We start from the raw sequence: 20,971 nt of genomic DNA, 5'->3' as shown, positions 1-20,971 counted from the left end.
CCTAGCAGCTGGAGCAAACTCAGCTTTTAAAGGGCTCACGTGAGGGATGCCTGGGTGGCTCAGCAGTTGGGCGTCTGCCTTTGGCCCAGGGCACGATCCTGGAGATCTGGGATGGAGTCCCATGTCGGGCTCCCTGCATGGAGCCTGCTTCTCCCGCTGCCTGTGTCTCTGTCTCTTTGTCTCTCTGTCTCTCTCTCTTACTTTGTGTCTCTCTTGAATAAATAAATAAATTCTTAAAAAAATAAAATAAAGGGCTCATGTGATTAGATTCGGCTACTCAGATCATCTCCCTTTTGCCATATGATGGAACATAATCATGGGCGTGATATTTCACTGTATCTGCAGGTTCTATCCCCACTCAGGAGGGTGGACTATACAAGGGTTACTGGGGATCGTTCTTAGGATCCTGCCTACCACTCAGATGTGGACACCCATCTGTGTAATAGGGATAAGAGCGCATGGTTATTAAACATGTGCTAAGTTCCAGACACTTCTATATGAATACTATTACTTGATCCCTACAAGCATGTGTGGCAGTTACTATCATTATTAGGATCCTCAGTTTACAGATGAAAAAAATGGAGGCTCATAAAGGACAAGTAACTTGCTCAGGGTGATCCAGCTAGAAAGAGGTGGGCACTAAACTTAAAGTCAGATCTGTCTGATTCTGAAGCCAGTGCCCTGGTGTGTCTTACGTGGGTGGACAGGGAAGCATGCCCACACGTGCAGGGACACACACCTGTGCACGCATACCTGTGTGCATCAGTGCATTCGTGCACACTCAGAGGAGTCCACACATAGATAGATGCATAGACCCCCCCACGCCTGCCTGGTTCCCTGGGGCCCAGAGTTAATGAAGATGCACAGAGAGCCCACGCAGAGTGGCCATGGGCAGAGATGAAAGGCGGGGTGCCTAACCGCTCTCCGGGGATCCAGTTACCCATGGCTGTGGCTTCTCAACCGGGTGATTAATTGCTCGGCACTGCCTCGGCCCGGTCAGCTCCCAAGGCCTCCTGCCCTCTTATTAAAAACATCCCTTGATGTCATCCTGCCAGGGAGATCAATGATGGCCGAGAGGAGTGGGGGAGCCAGGGAATGGGGGTGTCAGTGGCCTCCCCCAGGGCCACCTGGCTCCCTTGCTGCTTGGCTCCCTGGGAGCTGGCTAGGGCTGATGTTCCCAAAGGGGCCCCCTGAGCTTCGGTCCTGCCTGGCTATGGGTCATGGTCAGTGTGATTGGACAGCTGGGCTGGTAACCAAGCTCAGAGGAGAGCAGAGAATTTGGGCCTGTGGTCTGGGGTTTGGGGAAGCTAAGGAGAGTCTGGAGTCCTCTTTCTTGCCCCAGCCCTCTTCTGGGCATTCTGGCCTGAGACCTCCTTGGGTTTGAACCTGGACTAGCTGTATGACACCGACTTCCCAGAGTCTTTGGGTCCTCCTGTGTGAAAAGGGGGAAAGGGCTCGCACGTCATTTGCTTCTCAAAACTCCTTCTCCTCTGGGCTTGGGTGACCCAGGACACTCCCATTTCCCTCCTACTTCTCTGGCAATGCCTTCTGTCTTCTTTACTCACTTGTGGTCGGTATGGCAATGAGCTTGCTCTCTGGAGCCAGAGCAGTGGGACTCAGAACCCAGACTCATCATTTACAGCCTAGTGACCCTGTCAGTTTGGTTTGACAATTCCAGTGTTGAGAGAGGATCATGGCAGTTTTCATGTTTATGAATTGAAATTGTTTTCCTTGGTGGTTGTTTTCATTTTGGGGGAATTTCACAAGTAGACCATGGGCTACAAAGAGATCGACCCACTGGAGCATTGAAAACTGGTGTCCTTCAAGCTTCCTGGATCCTCCTCTTTCTCCCACTTCTCTAAATATTTGCTAATTTTGTGTGCTGGTCCTGCACAGCTCCAGAGCTACTTTATGGTGCCTAGAGACACATGCACAAACGTGCTCACTCACGTACAAGAACACCAGCACACATGGGTTCCTGTTAGATTGAGGATGCACAGTATTTTATTTAGCAGTGTGCTATAAATGTTTAACAACAGGCTCTCTGGGTCAAGAAAGGCCTGCTTTGGCGTTTGCCCATTTCCATGGTATAAATTCTTATTTCCATGGTGTAAATTCTTCCCCAGTGTGAATTTCAAGCTACTAGCATGAAGTTGCTGAATGTGGAGCTGGAAGAGATGTGCAATCAGCTCTGGGATCAAGTCCCACTGGGCTCCAGGACCCCACACTATCTCCACTGATCTCATCACTGTCCCCCTACTGCCTGACGCAACGGCCAGCGTGGAGTTAGGGCTCAAGCAATGTGTGTCAAAATGTATTGTGTGCCTCCATGAGGGGCACCAAGTCTTGCTGACTCACCCCAGACTGGACCACTACCTCCCCCACATTGGTGCACACTCAGAGTCACACGTACCCTCGCCAGCTCACATTCACTGGCGCGCTCCAGTGCAAACACACTCTTGCACACACCTTGCTCACAATGATGTGTACACACAGAAGTCACACATAGACCTGAAGAATGTCACACACAGTTTGGCTCGTGTACATAGTTGTGTTTTTCCTACATACATTCTTTAATGGGTATATACACAGCCGTGCTCGCCCTTGACTGGCGCTCATGCACATACACACACACACACACATCACACACATGTTTACATCCAGGTGTCTCAGTCCCTCATGTGTGTGTCCAGGTGCACACATACACTGATAACTTCTCTGAGTGAGCAGATGCAGGGCTGTGAATGCAGATGCCCTGCTCACAGAACAAGCACAGCTGAAACTCAGCCTTTCTCACCTTCGTGCATAGACACCGCGGCACACCCACGGCTCACTCGCCACCCTGCCCTCCCTCTGTCCCCCCACATCCCCTGCAGGCATCTCACCCACCCCGCCGTAAGCAGGGAAGCTGGCCAGGCTGGGTTGGTGGGTGTGGTGTTTGGGAGTTAGAGAGGAATTCCAGGCGGGCCCCTTGTGCTCCCCTGGCCAACGTTAAGTGCCTTCAGTCTGAAAAGAACCGTCCAGAGAGGCTTTTCCGGCTAGAGATTAATGTCACTGAAAAATGTGGGTCCCGAGCGATTAATGCAGCCTTCTTTGCCACACATTATGTGAGTGCACTAAAGCGAGAGGGGGCTCATTTTTGGCGTGTTTTTAACCTGCTTGGCTCGGAGTGAAAGAAGAAAAGAAGAGCCTGGGGCCCGGGAACCTGTGAGTGGAGGGCCTCATGGGCAGTGAGAGCGAGCCCCACAGGCCAGGTAGGGTAAGACTGGGTCAGCCATTTCTGGGGCCTGGTGGATCCCAGCTAAGTCACCGCAAGGCTTGGAGAAGAGGTCCTGATGGACCCCACTCGTGGACTTTGAGTTCCAGGTGGCATAGCTGTGGCGGTGTGCCAAGGCTCCTGGCAGCCTGGCATCGGCCAAGCGAGTCCATCTCCATAAGTGGTCTCCCAGCACAGTCGGAAGGACCTGGTGCAAACACTGGATTTGTGGTTGCAAACACTTGGGTACATGACTCCACCCCTTGGGGACTTACTTTCTCCATCTGCAAAATGGCAGTGACACAGTGTCTTCCTTACAGGGTTGTGATGAGGCTTAAATGAAATCAGGCATATAGTAAGCATTTGATAAAATCGCGATGTCCTGAAGCAGTGGAGGCAGCAACATACACGTGGCTGTGTGAAGGAATGTGTGCGTGCGCCTGTGTGCGTGTGTGCGTGTGTGTATGCGTGTTTGTGTGTGTGTGTGTGAGAGAGAGAGATAGAGATAGAGATAGAGATAGAGATAGAGATAGAGATAGAGATAGAGATAGAGAGAGAGAGAGAGAGAGAGATGCTTTAAAGCAAATGAACCTGGGCTTGAGTCTCATTATGTGAACTTTGTTTCAGGTTTGTCCCCCTGAGCTCTGTTTCTTTACCTGAAAGGTAGGGTCAGATAATATCCCAGTCTCAATCTCTAGGTTGTCGTGAGGATAAAGGTGATCATATGTAGGAAAAAACATAGAAAGTGCCTGCGTGATGCCCAGCAGCACCCAGGGCCCCTAAAAAACAGTAACAATAGTCAGTAGCCAGAGTGTGGCCAGGATGAAGACTCTATTTACAGTAACTGCCTCCCTCCACTGATTGGCAGATGTACTTGGAGTCAACCGGTTGAAATTTACATTGTGTCTTATCACTGCCAGTCTTGGAGAGTTGGGTGACATAGGAAGATCAATAGGGTGAGGGGTACAGGAAGGGTGAAGGAGCCACCTTGCTCAAGGCATTGGCAAGGTGAGGGAAGAGTAGCCCATTATGATGCCCTGGAGCCTTGGAGGAGGGGGGGCTAGGGGAGACAGTGGGGGTAGGGCTGCTGCCAAGACATCATCCATGATGCTGAGCACTGAAGCAGGTGCTCCATGTCCTTCCCTCATCTGTCACCCTGAAACCCTGGAGGGTTGCTCTTATCTGATGGGGAAACTGAGGAACAGAGCGAGTAAGCAACCTGCCTGAGGTCACACAGCCAGGAAATGGTCAAGCAACAGATTCTTTTGGATCACACGGCTCCCTGGCTGGGCGGGAATGACCAGGACTCAGAGCAATCAGGAACACACTGAAGAATGTGTTCCTCACATACTTAAAAGTGCAAAATGGATCATGTTATTTCTTGGCTTGAAACTCAGCAGCCGCCGCCACTGCTCCCAGGATAGAGCCCAAGCACCTGAACTGACACCCCGTTGGCCTGGGCCGTGCCACCCTTCCAGCCCCAGGTGGCACTACGATTGATGACTCTCACTGTCTAAATTCCAGCCACCAGGGTTCTTCTCGGTGCCAGGCTCGCCTCCCTTGGCTTCACCCCTGCCCTCTAGAGCCTGGCATTGGGTGCTCCCCACCCCTCCTTGGCAAGCCAAGTGTCCAGGCTTAAGCTGTCATGACTAAGGGAGAGATTCTCACAGTATAAAGTAATAACTGAATTGTTTGCATCCGACTTCTCTGTCAATAGGTTAGCCCTGGGAGGATGATTCTGCTGAGCATCAGTGGCATCTGCAGGTGCCCGGCATGGTGTCGAGGAGAGGAACTGAGTAGAGGATGGCCAGGCTGGCACCTGGGCACGAGCAGAGTCCCAAGGGGAGCATGGGTCCCACGTACCTGGGGTCTCAGTCCCAGAACAGATGAGGGAACCAGGAGCACAATAATGGGCGGAGTCAGTGAGCATCCTAGTCTACACCCCTGCCCCTAGGGAGGGAGGAGAGATGATGAGGTTTCTGTAAGATTTGCCTGGCTTATTTAGAACCTTCTGAAAGCCTTTGGCTCAGTTTCACACCAAGAATTAGAAAACAAGGGGCACGAGGGAATGGAATTCAGAGGCATGGGCCTTCTCCAGAGGGAACTCAATCCTCCAATGGCCCTGGAGTGGGCACTGCTGTTCTCTTTGTTTTTCGCGGGAGGAAGTTGGGGCTCAGAGAGGCTCTTGGCCAAGCCGACACCAGAACTCAGTTCTGGCTGTGTCTCTTGGGTGCTGACTGAGCAGGGGGAGGCGGACAGGGAATAGGGAGGGGAGGGTGTTGGCTTCCTTTTCCTGGAAGGGGAAGGTTGGACTCAGTGCAGAAAGGAGCTGTCACTTGTTATGGTGACTTTTAGATATGCCCATAAGTTTTTTGGTATTTCTTCCTTAGAGAAGTGTTTAATTCTGCTTTCCTTGAGCATGGGCATCACGGCCACCTCCTTGCCCTCTTCCACAGCACTCGCTCGCACTGGAGGAAGCCAGCTGCCATGCCGTGAGGATACTCAAGCCGTCGTGTGGGGACTGAGGCCCCCCGCCAACAGCCAGGGCAGCATGCCACTTTGGAAGCAGAGTTTCTGGCACTGGTTGAGCCTTCGGGTGAGTGCAGCCCCGCATGATGTCTAGATTGATACCTAGTAAAGGACACTCAGCCAGAATCACTCTGCTAAACTGTTTTTGAATTCCCGACCCATAGAAACTGTGAGATGATGGATGTTTACTGTTACTTCGAGCTGCTAAGTTGGGGGCTAATTCGTTAAACTGCAACAGGTAGCTAATACACTTATACACTTATTTTGGTGGAAGCTGCTCCAACGCTCGTCAGCAGCAGATGACAGTGTTTTGGCACGATGGAATACTATACGGTAATGCGAAGGAGTGGGCCATCGCCACGGGCAACAAGGTGGGTGACTTTCACAGACACACTGAGTGACAGAAGCCTAGACCAAAGAGAACCCGTGCTGTGTGACCTTATTCAAACAAGGTACAAAAACAGGCAAAACTAATCTACAGTGAAAGAAGTCATGATAAAGGATACTGTTGGGCAGGGGTGGTGCAGTGACCCGGAGGGGATCTGAAGATTGGGTTTCTTGGGGCTGCTTCGATTTCTCCATCTGGGTGCTGCTTACATGGAGGAGTTTTTGAAATCTGACCAAGCTGTGCTTTTATGGCTTGTACATGTCTCTGTATGTTAGACCCCAGTAAAAAGTTAAAAAAAAAAAAAAAGCCACCAGTTTGGAATGGGACATGTGCAGGGTGCAGGGTGAACCAGGCACATCCGGAATCACATCTAGCTGGAGGGTGTGTAATGAGGGGAGGCTGCAGGCCTGGAACCTCCCAGCAGGCCAGAGCAGGGAAGGCCAGCATTTGGGATGTGGGGTTGGGGGGGTGTGGGAGTGGGGGGGCTCTGTTGGGACCTCCCATTCCCCAGGGCTCTGGCCTCAGATCTAACCTCCACAGTCCCCCATGCTGATGGACAGGAAGGGACAAAGGCTCAGCCCCCAGTCGGGGTTGGGGTCAGCTGAGGGGGCTTCCCAGGGCACCAGTGAGGGCAGGGGGAGCCCTGCTTGGCTTTGTGCCTGAGGGATTTGCCATAATCCCAGGCCTTCCCTGCAGCCTGTCTAATCCCCACCCGTGGGGCTGAGCCTTTTCAAGATCTGACTTTGGCCTGAAAGGCTCCCAGAGGGGCCCACATTCCTGCCCACAGCCTCCCCGCTCCTAGGAGGGAACTCCTCAGGATCTCACCCCTCCCCAGATAGTGCTCCTCACCCTTGGAGGAAAAAAAGACTTGAAGGCATTCACAAGTTCAAGAAAAGTTAAAACGGCTACATGAGAAGCCATAGTGATTGAACTGCTTCCTCGAAGGAAACATGGTCTCCACCCACTGAGTCCTGGGCCTTGGTGTTCCATCAAAGAAATGGGTGAAGGGATGCTGGAGAGGATAGAGACCTGCCTGGGGGCCATGGCCTCCAAGGTCCCATGTGAGCTTCCTATTTAACCTCATTACCCATTGATAGGCTCCAGCCACCTGGGCCTAAAACTCACCAAGTAGATCCCTGCCTCAGGGCCTTTGCACAGGCTTTCCCTTTGCTTGGAATGTTTCTCCCCTGATCCTTACATGGCTGTTCTTGCTTATTACTCAGGCCTCGGCTCACATGTCACCTCCCCCAAGAGACCTTCCCAGAGGCCCCATAGTCACATTGTCACATCACCCTGTGTCTTGATCTCATTTGTTGCTTTTCCTTGTTCTATCTCCTCCCACTGGGATGTGAGACCTCTGAGAGCAGAGGCATCATCTTCTGCACTCCTGGCAATTCCTGTTTCCAGAAAAATGCCCAATGCACTGTGGGTTCTCAGTAATATGTGCTGAGTGAGTGAATGGACATGAAAGGGTTGTTAATTAAGGAGGAGTGAAGGAGAAAACCTGGTGTGTGTGGGGTGATCCTGCTCAGTTTGAGTATCAGGTAATCTCCCCTAACGCTTAAATCACCCGCATGAAATCAGTAGTATTACCTACCGTCTCCTTACAGACCAGGAGACCAGGGGGTAGAGGTTTGATAATTTGGCCACGGCCCTGCAGCTTTCAAGTGGTAGTCTACCCCAGCCGGTGGTGTTGGCTCCTGGGCTGGAGGATGAGCATGCAGGATGAGATCCTTGCTGGCCTTGGATTTCCCCGTTAGTCACACGCTACCCTGAAATTCTTGGCGCCTGAAATTGCACTCTTAGATGTGCATTCCTTTTGCTTAAGATTGTCCTCTCAAGAATTCCTTTCTCATCATCTTTTCTCTTCGTAGTAAGAGAATTTTGCAAGAATGATTGTCAGAGGCAAAACACGGTGTTTTCTCTACAGAGGAGGAATGTCAGAGGCTCTAACCTGCCCATTTTATAAGAAGATCCTGAGGCCCAGAAAGCAGGAATAATTTGCTCAAAGTCACCCAACAAGTGCTCCCCAAGCGCTTGGTGGTTGAACCAACACCAATGCATTATAGTCGACAGAGGGAACATGGCTCGCTGGCCGAGCCCCAAGTAGTACCGCCTTGACTGCCAGCATGGGCATGCCACTCTATGGTGTCCAAAAGCACGTTCATTTCCATGACTGCAGGTAGACACTTCTAGTCTTTCTGTTTTATAAGGGGGAAGGTGAGGTCCAGAGAGGTGAAGTATCTTGTCCAAGGTCACACAGCAAGTTTAAAAAGGCCGTGTTGGGATTTGGATGTAGCCCTAGTATAAACTCTGGGACTTCTGGAAATCAGGAAGAGAATTTGGCTTTTCCTGTGTTCTTCACCTGTGGCCCCTGGGCTGGCCCATTGGGACACTAGCCCGAGGGCTGGTCCTGAGTTTGTTTGGCCAGGACGTGTGTGCACATACATGAAGGAAAAGGTGGCGGCCTCACCCTGCTGCTCTGGAGAAGGTTTCTGGTGGCTGCAACTCCTGATTTGTGTAGGGCGCAGGCTGCCCAAGGTGCATCTGGGTCTCCGCCTGCCTAACTGCCGCCTACCTCCTCTCCTTGTTCCAGGCAGGTGGGGACCGTGTGCTAGGGCTTGCCGGGGCATCCACATGCAGGTACGCTCCTCCCCGCTGGAATCTTCCTGTGGTGGGGAGTGGGGGGTAGGCACTGACTAATTCTATACAAATTGGCTAATATTCCAAAGAATGCCATTCTGTAAGAAAGTAAATATTTAAATACTCGAGGCAGGCCCTCTCCGCCCCCGCAGCCCGGCCCTGCCACCTGCCAAACGCTGGCAGAGCCTCTGGGAGGCGTCTTGGGGCTGCACACCTGGTGGCCTCTCACAGAGCTCTGCATCCTCCTAGACTGGATGGGGGGGGGGGGGCAGGGGGCTGGTGCATGTGCCTCCTGAAGCAGGACCCCAGGGCACCATGCTGATGCCCCACTGGGCAGGGGTTGTCCACGAGGGCAGGGGAAGCTTGGTGGCCTAGGAATTAGGAACCCTAGTCTGAGTGCTTTGCTGTGTCCCCTTGAACACTATGCATCAGCTCTTTAGGCTGAAGTTTTCCCATGTGTAGTAGAGGGTGTACAGGGGTCCGAGTAAGTTCATTCCCTGGGCTTGCTGGGCTCCATCTCAAACCCACTGAAGCAGAATCTGAGGGGGACAAGGCCCAGGACAATGTGTGTAACCAAGGCTCGTGGCGAGCACCAATGCAGCTGGTCCAGAGCCCTCTGGCTATTCCGGGGTCACTGAGGGCTCTATTCATGGGCTTCTTTCAGCTCTGGCTGGGGGGAAGGATGCGTGTGCAAAGGGGGCAGCCTGAGCAAGGCCAGGGAGCCTGGTGAGCTTCTGGGAAGTTGGTGGGAGAATGGGTGGGGGATGGGGGTGCTGGTGGAAGGAGGGTGGGACAGGTAGGCCAATGGTGAAGGGCCTCACCCTGTCTTCATCTGAGCTCGTGACGCCTTCTTGGGGGCCTAGCTCAAGGCCCGAAAGGCTTTCTTCATCTCAGCCTCACTCTTGGGCCACCTGCTTCCTTTCCTGTCTGAACGCTAGGGCACTGATGGTCTCCCTCGGGTTTAGGGATACACTTTGCGTTGCTTTATGCATCTCGTAAGGGACGACGGCCTGCCTTCCCTTTGTTGAGCACTGTGTGTCAGGCCCTGCACTAGCTACTCCTCTGGTATGATCTTACTTTCTTTCCACAGGAGCCCCATGAGGTGGGTTGTGTTACTGCTACATGACAGAAAGGTAAACCGAGGCACAGAGAGGTAACGTAGCTTGCCCAGGAGCACTCAGTGAGGCCATTTGGCACCACGGCTCGATTCTGGGTCTTCCAACCCCATGGCCTGGGCTCAGACCCACCATCTCCATGGTCTTTGATGAGTCCCCTCCAGGGAGGAATTGTGGTGGCTCTTCCCTCTGGGCCCTCAGCACTCAGTACATGGGTCATGTGGTATAGACCCTGCCCAGTGCCAACCATTATGGGTCTGCTGTGAATGTTAGATAATCATCCTCATTTACAGATGAGGAAACTGAGGCACAGAAAATCACTTGGCTCATCCAAAGTTCTAGAACAGGCAAGTGGCAGAAATGGTTGTTCCATTGGGTCTCCCAAAAGTAGACCCTGAGTCATGAATTTGATGAAAACAGTTTGCCTGGGAGGTGACTTCCAGAAGTATAGGTAGGCCAATCTGGAAGTGAGAGAGGAAGGGAAACAAGCTGACAAAGGGCATGTTAAAAAGCAGATGGGTGCTGTGGGCAGATGGGGCCGGGTCCCCCTGGGGACCTGTGGGAGAGTGTGGCACATGCCTTGGAGCTCCAAGGAGCAAGTGGGGAGGCACTGGGGTACTTGTCCTGATTCCCATCTGTGTGGCTGAAGGCTGTTCCAGGCCCTCTGGACCCAGCAAGTTCCTGTGGCTGGGGACGCAGCGTCACAGGTGTTGAGAAACTCACAGGATGGTGAATTCCTGAAGGGCGCAGGTTGGGTGCTAGCAGCCTCTGCTGCAGAAGTGTTCGTAACTGGCTTTTCAGAACCTAAATCCATCTGATCATCTATCTGTCCATGCGTCTGTGCATCTCTGTTTATCATCCATCTGTCCATCCATCTGTCTGTCATTCATACATCATCCCCTGAGTCCTCTTGGCTGCTGCTTACCATCCTAGGCCCTAGGGGTCCAGAGATGCCTGCATTCCAAAGTCCCTTCCTCTCTGCAAAGGGGCAGTGTTTCTGGTAGCTGCTCTGATGTGACCAGGTATAGTGGGAGCAGCACCCTGTGGCCACCAGCACCCTGCTTTCCCATTCTGGGCTCGTGGCCCTCCAGCCCCATGGAGGCTCCCAGAGGTAGCCTGTGCCTCTGTCATTCCTGGAAGCCCGTGGGAGGAACCACAGCCCCCAATCACAGATTGGCTGCTGACAACCCTAGGGCGCCTTCTATCCTGTCCTGATGCTAGTGGGGGCTCTGTGCCTGGCTCTCCCGCCAGGCCAGCTCATGGGGACAGGGGCCTGGTTCAGGCTGAGGACACCCACTGGGTCTTTAAAGGCTGGGCAGCCTTGAGGAACTGAGCAGGGCTATGGGTGCTACTGGCACCAGGTTCCCTCTCTGTTATCTCAGTGCCTGCGGAAGCCACTTGCTTAGACAAAGTTTGCCCCGGGCTCATATCCTGGTCCTTCAATACTATCATCATCGTCGCCTGGGTGGAGGCGGGCTGAATGGCTCTTTCCCTCCCAAGCAGCTGCAGTTCGAGAGCCCATGCCACATGAACGCGATGGAGGGTCCAGGAAGCACAAGTAGCCCCCAAAGGCCACAGCTGTCACCTGGCAGATGGAGCACAAGTTTGGAGTAGGACAGACCTGGGTTCTGGTCTCGGCTTTGCTCTTTCCCTGCTGTGTGACCCTGGGTGAGTTACCTCACCTTTCTGAGCTGCTCAGTTTCCTCATCAGTGGATAGGGAGGAATAAGCACCTGTCCTGCCGGGAGGATAGAACAAAAGTCGGAGATGGGACAAGATGTGCAAAGGGCCATGTGCCTTGTGCCTGGTTCATAGATGCTCCCTGAATAAGTGGAGAGGAATAAAAAGACTCAGATTATGTGTATGCATTTTGAGGCATGGAGGCGCTGATTATTAGCCGGTGGTGTTTAACCAGGACGATGGCCTCTTCCCTGCCTGGAGAGACTCGTATGAGCCCGGCCTGGTGGCTTTCAGATTTGGGGGCACAGATTTCTTTCTCCAAGGGAAGCAGTACATTGGATTTCAACACAGAGAGCTGCTAACCATGGACTTGGTCCCATAAGAGCTGAGTGGGTGTTTTATCTCTTAGACCACCCCCTTGCCCTTTGCTGGCAACCCCTAAGGCATTTGTGAGGACCCCTAAAGCCCCCAGGAAGCACAGCTGAGAGCTCCTGGGGTCCCAGTCCTTAGAAGGAAGTATGGAATGGAAAGGAGAGACAGCTTGGAGGACATTAGAAGGGGGTCCCCAGGCCTGACTCTGAATGTGGGAGCCAGTGAGTGTTTCATGCACGGAGGGCTGGGGCCTGGTGGCCACGGTCATTCCTGCTCACTGCCGTCCTTTCCTCCCCCTCTCCTGGGCTGTCTTTACTCAGCCAGCTTCCTGCTGTCCCCCAGGGGCTAGGGGCACTTGTGGGTCATCTCTGGGTTTTGTAATGATGACATGGAAACTGCCAGGTTGTGTTGGGGAGTGACGCATTGCTCAGTTCTGAGTCCCTGTCAGGAAGAACGTCCCTTCACCCCCCTCTGGCTCTTTCTCCAACTGCAGCCCCCCTGGAGCTCCCCCCGCCACCCCGTCTAAAGTTCCTATCACAACACCCACAGCCAAGGCCCAGAGAAGGGATGAGACCTGGCCAAGGGTGCACAGCCCCTCGATGCCGTGGCTGGGTTTGGGGGCAAAAGGCTAGGTCTGCGTTGGCAAAGGAAGGCCTGGCTGCTGGGTTGGAGACCCAAACAGACTTGGTCCCAGGTCTTGAGGATCTTTGGGGCAGGGGTCTAATAATGTGGGCACCAGGGAGCACATCTGGGGAGGGTACATCTGCTCATTCCACGTCACTGAGTCCTGCTGTCTGCCGGGTCCTATGCTCAGGGTTGAGGACTCAGAAATGGGACATTTCTATTGTGGGGGAGCCTGTGGGGGGCGGGCTCCAGAGCCTGGGTCAGGGCCAGACTCCCTGCTGCCTCCCTGCTGGGCCGCGGGACTATGGGAGCATCACGTGAGCTCTGTGCCTCTGTGTTCTCGCCTGTCTGGGGCAGTTGTTGGGGGAGGACCTCCTAGTGTTCCCTGGAGGCCGTGGACCTGGGTGAGGTCCCCGGCATGGGGCCATGCCCAGGTAAGCTGTCTAGAGGGGCTGGCTGGCGTGGTTGTTAGTGTGGCTATGATCATCATCTGCCATGGGCTGGACACTTTGAATGTCACCTGAGTGTTCCCCCACGACTCTGAGAGGTGGGTTACAGAGGGGGAAGCTGAGGCTGGGAGGTACCACGTTCCAGGTCACATAGCCAGGAGGTGACTGGGCAGGGTCTGACTATGTCTGCCGCACCTGGCTGGCTACCCGGTGCCACCTCCCACCTCAGCAGAGACGGAGGAGGGCAGATCTACCCTTGCTGGGCCGCCCCGGGCCCACTGGGTGCGCCTCTCCCTTCAGGCCCAGCCAGGGTTCCCAGCCCCCATGATGGATGGGTCTGGGGATGTTTCCTTCCAGGGCCGCTGCCAAGGCCAAGGCCCTGCCAGGGTTCCCCCCTCCCCAGCCTTCGGTCCCCCTCCCCCATCACTTTCCCCAGGGGGCCATACTGTGACTGACTGCCTGGGCCTGCCTGCCCCTCCTTCCTCATAGCTCACATTCCTCCAGAAGCTTCTCCCCCAGGCTGGCGGGCGGGTCAGCACCTCCCTGTGCACAGCCCTCCCCTCCCACTCTGCTGCCAGGTCTTGGCGGTGGGTCCCAGGGCTCCCCTGGCTTCTCAGTCTCATCCAGGATCTGCAGGGCTCTCCTGATCCATCCCGGGAGCCTCCCGCAGCTTCTTGGGCCCAGCACTTAGCCCAGAAGAATGGAGGCCCAATGCTTGAGTCAAAGGCGTGAGAGAGGAAAACGCAAATGGGCAAGTGGAACGTTCTTCCAACCATGCCGGGAAGGCATCTGCCTCTTTGGTCAGTGTGGAAGGTCCATCCCCACCCAGGATGCTCACCATTCAATGGACAGACCTTGCCAAGCCTTAGTTTCCTCATCTGAAAAATGGGTTCACAAACGCCTACCTCACAGGGTCATGAGATTCTATGAACCTTACCTGGTGTCTTCACAGAGAACCGTATCCTTGAGGAAACGGTGGGAGCTTGCCAAGAGGACAGGAAAGCCAGAAAGGCATTCCCAGCAGAGGGAAGGGCTCATGGCAGAGGCAGAGCGGTGGGACACAGTATGAAGAGCAAAAATCCACGATGGGCTGGAGGTGGCTTGCATTGGCTTGCTTGAGCTGCTGGTTAAATGTGCAGGTATTTGCACACTGGTTGTTAGGCGTAGCTATCACTAAAAATTAAATTATATGCACTTACAATTAAACAAATTGCATTACCAAGAAAAAGTAAACTTCAAAGCTGATTACTTGCTAGTTGTCTAATGGTTACCTGTCCTCTGAAGTCGGCTTGCTTCTATCTGTGGGGTAGAAACACCGTGTAACAGAACGTGCCTTCCCTTCCCCCAGCCTCGTGTTCAGAGGGGCACTCAGCTTGCAGAGTGTCTATGCCGTGGACGTGGGCCCGGGGTGCAAAGCACAGCCACAGCCTGTCGGTGGTGGTTCACCAGGTCACACCACTGGATGATATTCAGCGACAGCTTCCGTGAGCCCGGTATCCGGGTGGCATCAGGCTCTGCGGGGATCGTGCCGTCAGCGTCATCCTGGAAGGTCGGCCCTGTTAGCACCCAGGGAGTTAGGTTATCTGCTCCGTCTAGAACAAGCAGCAGAGCAGGAGGGTTCCGGTGAGGGGGGTCCAGTGAGGGGTGGCTGGGGATGTTCCAGGTCCTGACCCTTCCCTTGTCCCCCTCTCCCCACAATGGAGGCTGGACTTGACATTTGAAGAGATGGAGGCAAAAGGAGCCTTAGGAGTCCCTCTGACTCAGCTCTGCCTCCAGCCTCCCAGCTGGGAGACGAGGGGCCCACGAAGCCCGAGAGCATGGGGACGGCTGTGCCTGGCCCTCCCTGTGGGACTGCCTTCGGGGTGTCACCTGCTTGCCTGCCATGACCCTGGTCAGCTCTTAGCCTCCCTGGCTCAGATGGTGCCAGTCTGGGCTCCGGCGCTGGCCCGGGAAGGAGCCACTCTGAGGAGTGCCTGCCAGGCTGCATTTCGCAACCATCCTGGGCTGCAGCTTGGCTGGTTTGTAAATACATGTGTTTTTGGCACCTTCTCCCCATTAGGCAGTGTAATTGCCCAGCACCATTCAAGGCTGACAAGTCCTTAATGGGGCTCAGCCCATGTGGTGCCCAGCCCAGGGGCTCCCGCAATGGGGCCCGTGGCTCCCTCCCTGAGGTTCTTGGATGGGAGTGGGGAACCCAGGGGCCTCTGACCCTTAGGGAGCCCCCATTGTGTACAGGAGACTCCACTCTGAGAGGTGGTGTAGGGTAGTGGGCTGTGAGTTCACTCAGCTGTGTGGCCTGGACTGGTGATGGTACCTCTCTGAGCTTCGGGTTCCTCATCGCGGCACCGTAGCAGCTCTTTCTGTTGTTTTGGGGAGGGTGGAATGAGGCACCATCTGCAAAAAGTTCAGGAAGGATCATGCATGTACCTAGAGAGCATTCCCGTTCCCATTTTGCAGATGAGGAAACTGAGGCACAGAGGAGGGGAACCACAGCCTGAGGTCCTGTGGCCCCTTGGCCAGGGCTTTTTCTATGCCAGGTTGCAGACACCCTCTTCACAGCTGTGGGGCTGAAAACTGTTTTGGAGGAGGAACAGGGGGGCATTTTCATTATTTGCATTCACCCAGCATCTAACAAGCCGCATCTCCAAGCTCTTTGAATGGCTTCCAGTCCACGTGGAAGCCAGCACAGATCAGGGGCTCAGAGAGGTTACACAGCGGGGAAGGGCTAGTCCTATAGGTGAAGGGTAGGACACCCCGAAACCGGGGTTCGACAGACCCAGATTATGGCTTTGCTGAGGGATTTGGGCAGGTGACATCGTTTCTCTGGGCCTCTCTGTTTCCCTTGGAGTTGACCATGTGCCAGGCAAAGAGTGAAATGAGGGTCCACCAGAGGGAATGGTGGGATAGAGCAGGAGGGATTTGGGAGCCTGGGTGGGTCAGGGTGTGTGTCCCTTTCTTTTTACAGATAGTTTTTATCTATCTATGTATCTATCTATCTATGTATCTATCTATCTATGTATCTATCTATCTATATTTGAGAGAGAGTGAGCGTGCATGAGTGGGGGGCGGGGCAGAGGGAGAAGCAGACTCCCCACTGAGCAGGGAGCCCAACGTGGGTCTTGATCGCAGGATCCCAAGATCATGACCTGAGCCTAAGGCAAATGCTTAACCTACTGAGCACCCCCGGGCGCCACAGGGTGCGTGTCCCTTGACCCCGCCAGGCCCACAGACACTATCGCCCATGCAATGGTGTAGCCCAAGCTCAGCTGCGTGTAGCTCTGGAGAGGCCTTTCTGCACACAGCTGTACACGCCTGCAGTCACATGGCTGCCTGAGTGCCCGTGCACATATGCACATGCTGCCAGTGAGTAGAGGTGTGCCCCAGTTCCATGCGGACCCCTGCACACACACACACACACACACACACATGCTCATATGAATGATCACGTGTGTACCTGGGCGTACACACAGCCTTCCCTGACCCCAGCAACATATACCACCAGGTGACAGTTGATTTGGCCCCTCCTTCACCCCCTCCTTCACTCCCTTGTTCCCCAAAAGATTTCCAGGGAAACGAAGTAAGAGAGAAAGGAGACATCAGAGAGGGTTCAGAAAGAGAAGAGGCTTCTGGGAAGTCTTTGTATTTCAAGCAAGGGTTCAATTTAGTCTTCGAGTTCCCTAGTGGCCAAGGTAAAAAGGGATAAGTGGGCTTTTTATCCTACTTCCGTGGAAGGATTGCCACCAGGACCAAGTAAGATCTTGCACGTGGAAGCACTTTGCAGATCAGTGTCTAGTCTCATGGCTGGGACCCAACCTCAGGCCTTAGCTCCATGTGCAGGCCCGAAGGCCTCCCCAGCAATTCCTCGCTCTGTGATGGATGCACAGGTGGTGCCAGGCCTTCGTTCAAGCTCTTCCCTCTGCCAGAACACCTGGCTCCCTGCCACTCAGGAGTGTTGCCTCCTCCCAGACCATGCCAGGCTGGGGCTGGGCCCTCCTCTAGGCTCCTGCGATTCCATCACATACCTACCCCACTGGATTAGAACCTCCATTTATGTGTACCTTCCCTTGCCAGACCCCTTGAGGGCAGGGGTGGGGGCCCTGTTTTTGGCATCCCTAATTCCTGGCACAGAGTTAGTGCCCAGGAGGGGTTTGCTGAATGAATACATGTTGGTAATGAGCCCAGAGCCTGTCCTGTGATCTCCACCTGTCCCTGTTGGGGCAGAGTGCCTGGGGTTCTGGGCGTCGTGTCCCCAGGAGCCCTGGCTCTGCGGGGCCTGTCCTTGTCTTCCCTGGAGGTAGGTCCTGACCCCAGACATCTCCTACCTCCCTGAGCTGTCTAGGCAGGGAGAGAGCTGGAGCCTCGAACTTTCTGGGGCTTTGACTATAGGGGGGTGGCCAGGGCCAGATTAGGGCAGGAGATTGCTGCTGACTGGCCCCTCTGTTCAGTCATTTGTCTGTTCATTCATTTGGTTGCTGGATTTTTTTGGATTCTTTTTTTTTAAAAAAAGATTTTATTTATTTATTCATGTGAGACACAAGGAGAGAGGCAAAAACTTAGGCAGAGGGAGAAGCAGGCTCCCCGCTGAGCAGGGAGCCCAATGCTGGACTCGATCCCGAACCCGGGATCATGCCCTGAGCCAAAGGCAGATGCCTAACCACTAAGCCACCCAGGTGCCCCTGGTTGCTGAATTCTTTACCTGCTTTCGCTATTTACTCTTGTCCTTGTCTCAAGCACCCTCGTAAAGAAGGAGTTGTTTTATCTCCATTGTACAGATGTGTAAGCCGAGACCCAAAGGGCAAGTGCTTTCCCAGTTTGTAAGAGGTGGTTGGTGGGCCTGGAGGGATGTGTCTGACCTGGTGGGCCTGGAGGGATGTGTCCGACCTCTGAGTGCTCACAGCCTGAGGGGTAGTCAAGAGGAAGGGGAAAACCACTGGGCAGGCCCTGCGGGGTGATGGCAATTAGAGGAGGAGACACTAGTGAGTATGGAGGTCCCAAGGCATCTTTGAGAGCGCACCTCACTCCACACTCACTGGTCCCTGGCCCGCTGGCACCCCGGGTGCTCAGGGTACCCAATCTCCTAGGCACACCACAGCCTCACCCCTTCACACGTGCTCACGCTTGGGATCCTGCACTCATGCCTTAGACCCCGGCAGGTGCATACTTCTGATCCCTCCCCCCTTTCCTCAAGGCCCTGCCACCCCAGATCCACTCCCACCCTCAAGCTGGCACACCTGTCCTCACCCGCGTGTCCACACACATCACTGGTGCCCTCCCCTTGAGGAGACACTCTCGAGATATAGGGCCCATGTCTCCTCCCGAGTCACACACCCAGGAACCCCTCACTGGTGGCCACCACCCGGAGGGCCCTGGGCAACTCGGGCACCAGGCTGGTTCCCCTCAGGTGGGGCAGGGGTTTCCAGCTGCTTGGGCTTGGCCCAGGTTGCAGACACGGCCCTGGCCCGGGGTGCGGGGCTGGGTAGCAGCTGTGTGGCCGAGCCAGGATGCTTGTGCCAGGATGCTTGCACCTGGGCTGACCTGCCTGGGGCTGGTGCCAGCCTAGGGAGGGCAGTTCTTGCCCGATGGGGGACCCCAGCCTCACACCCCTGGAGTGCTGGGGAAGCCCGAGGGCGGGCACGGTGGGCAGGCATGGGCCAGACCCATCTCTGTAATTGCAAATTCCAGTTTCCCATGTGATCTTGGCTGGCATGTCCTGAACCTCAGCTTACCTCTTTGTAAAATGAGTATGATGACAACACTCCCTGTGTGGTGGTGGAAGAACGAAATAAGACTCTGTGAAATCCAGAGCTTAGCTTTCCTGCTGAGCCGGCACCCCGTTTCTCTTCTCCCTCAGCTGGAGGCTGACTCCCTCCCCTGCCCTCATATGTTCTTTTTAAAAAACAATTCTATTGAGCTATAATTCACGTACCGATAATTTTTTTTAAAGCACACAATTTTTTAAAAATTTATTTATTTATTTATTTATTTATTTATTTATTTATTTATTTATTTATTTGAGAGAGAGAGAGAGAGCACAAGCAGGAGGGGGGAGAGAGAGAGCATCCCAAGCAGACTTCCCACTGAGCAGGGAGCCCAATGCAGGGCTGTATCCCACGACCCTGGGGTCATGACCTGAGCTGAAATCAAGAGGCGGACGCTTCACCGACTGAGCCACCCAGGCACTCAATTTAATGGCTTTCACTATCTTCAGAGATAGTGCCACCATCGCCACAGTCACTTTTAGGACATTCTCATCACCGCCACAAGGAACCTCGTCTCCTCCACCCCCTTCGCTCCCAGCGCCTCGCTCCGGCCCTGAGCAACTACTAATTTACATTCTATCTCTATAGATGTGCCTATTCTGGATGTTTTGTGTAAGTGGAATCATATAATATGTGCTCTTACGTGGCTGGCATCTTTCACTGAGCTTAATGTTTTCCAGATTTATCCATGTTGTAGTCTGCCTCAGGGCCTCCTTCTTATGGGTACCGTATGGATGTACCGCATTTTGTTTACCCTCTCACCTGCTGATGGCCGTGTGGGTGGTTTCCAGGTTTTGGCTACCGTGAAGAGCACTGTTATGAATACTGAGCCCTTACTTTCCACTTGATTATGCCTGACTTGATCGTTTTAGCCTCTGACCTCTGAACCAAGTTAGGAGGCAGGAAGGCCAGTCATGGAGGACAGTTAGACAAGCAGGGACTCTGTATATCAACGGGATTCTGGAGGCTGGGGGGGAAGGGGTAGCTAGCCGAGGGGGTGGGACCTCCTCATTTGTTCCCACTCGCATCCACACCTCCCTTCCCTATTCTCTCTCCTATCCATTTGACAGTGACAGTCAGGGGCAACATGATGCCAGGAACTTTGCACACTGAGTAGCAACGGATCCTAAAACAAACAAGTAAAACCAAACAGTGAAGCAGATGCTATATGCACACCCAGTTTGCAGATGAGGAAGCTGAGGTTTAGGGAGTTGAAGTGACTTCCCCAAGTCATGCAAATGCTGGGGCAGAATTTGAACACAGGTCCTTGGAGAATGGGACATGATTCCCTCCTCCTTCCTGCGTTTCCTTCCTTCTTGGGTCTCAGTTCTGCCCCAATGCCATGTTTCAGTTCAATTCGATTCAATTTGATTCTATTCGATTTGATTCAATTCAGTTCCGTTCCATTCCATTCCATTCCATTCCATTCCATTCCATTCCATTCCATTCCATTCCATTCCATTCCATTCCATTTCTCTGTGTCCAGGCATGTGCCAGGCAGAGCTAAGGAGAGGGTAAGGGCAGGACCTTGGTGAGACTTATTATGTGCCAACCCTGGCTTGGGCCCCAGGATCCAGATCTGAACATGACACCATCCCTGGAGGCTGGAAGTCAAGCTGGGGGAGGGGAGCAGACCAAGGCGGGGTTGGCACGGAAGGCCTGGTGACAGAGAGAGGGATGGGTGGGACCCTGACCCTACTGGGGCTAGGGAGTAGAGGCAAGCTTCCTGGGGTGGCAGTACTTCAGCTCGGTCTGGACAGCTCCTGGGGAAGGTATTCCTGGCAGAGGGAACAGCATGGCAGAGCCATGGAAAAGAGAGGAAAAAAAGAACAGAGTGGCTTGGCCTCCTGGAGTGGTTCTGTGGGTGGAGCCCAAGGCTGATGTGAGGGTGATATTTAGAGATGGAGGGGCCGGACCCTGAAGGCCTGGCCTGCTCAGTAAAGAAGTGTGGACCTTGTATGGGCTGTGGAGAAACACTGAAGCGTCTAGAAGGGAGAGTAACACGCATTTGAGAAGCTGCTCTGGGGTGGAAATGGGGAGAGCTGAGGCAGGGATGGGGTGAGCAGCGGGGGTTCCTGGCAGGGGTGCAGTAGGTCAAGGTGGCTGTGGCAGGAGCAGGTGCTGACCTGGACCTGGTGTGAGGACAGACGTCGGTCG

At 54.0% G+C, this 20,971-nt stretch overlaps 1 long non-coding RNA gene across 7 annotated transcripts in view; it reads left to right on the top strand.

Moving 5' to 3' along the window:
• LOC106558292 overlaps positions 1-20,971 on the top strand; it is an 82,730-nt gene that overhangs the window by 42,996 nt on the left and 18,763 nt on the right. For 4 of the 7 annotated variants that reach the window (XR_005356053.1, XR_005356047.1, XR_005356048.1 and 1 more), the window contains exons 4-6: positions 5,713-5,852; positions 11,432-11,599; positions 14,404-14,604. This is a non-coding gene — a long non-coding RNA (uncharacterized LOC106558292). The remainder of the gene's footprint in view (positions 1-5,712; positions 5,853-11,431; positions 11,600-14,403; positions 14,605-20,971) is intronic. The other 3 variants (XR_005356050.1, XR_005356051.1, XR_005356049.1) reach the window with 3 other exon arrangements.

The sequence above is a fragment of the Canis lupus genome, chromosome 2, assembly GCF_011100685.1.
Source record: "Canis lupus familiaris isolate Mischka breed German Shepherd chromosome 2, alternate assembly UU_Cfam_GSD_1.0, whole genome shotgun sequence".
In the NCBI taxonomy this organism is placed as follows: domain Eukaryota; kingdom Metazoa; phylum Chordata; class Mammalia; order Carnivora; family Canidae; genus Canis; species Canis lupus.
Note: the sequence above shows the minus strand (reverse complement) of the source record. Positions and strands in the feature narration are given on the sequence as shown.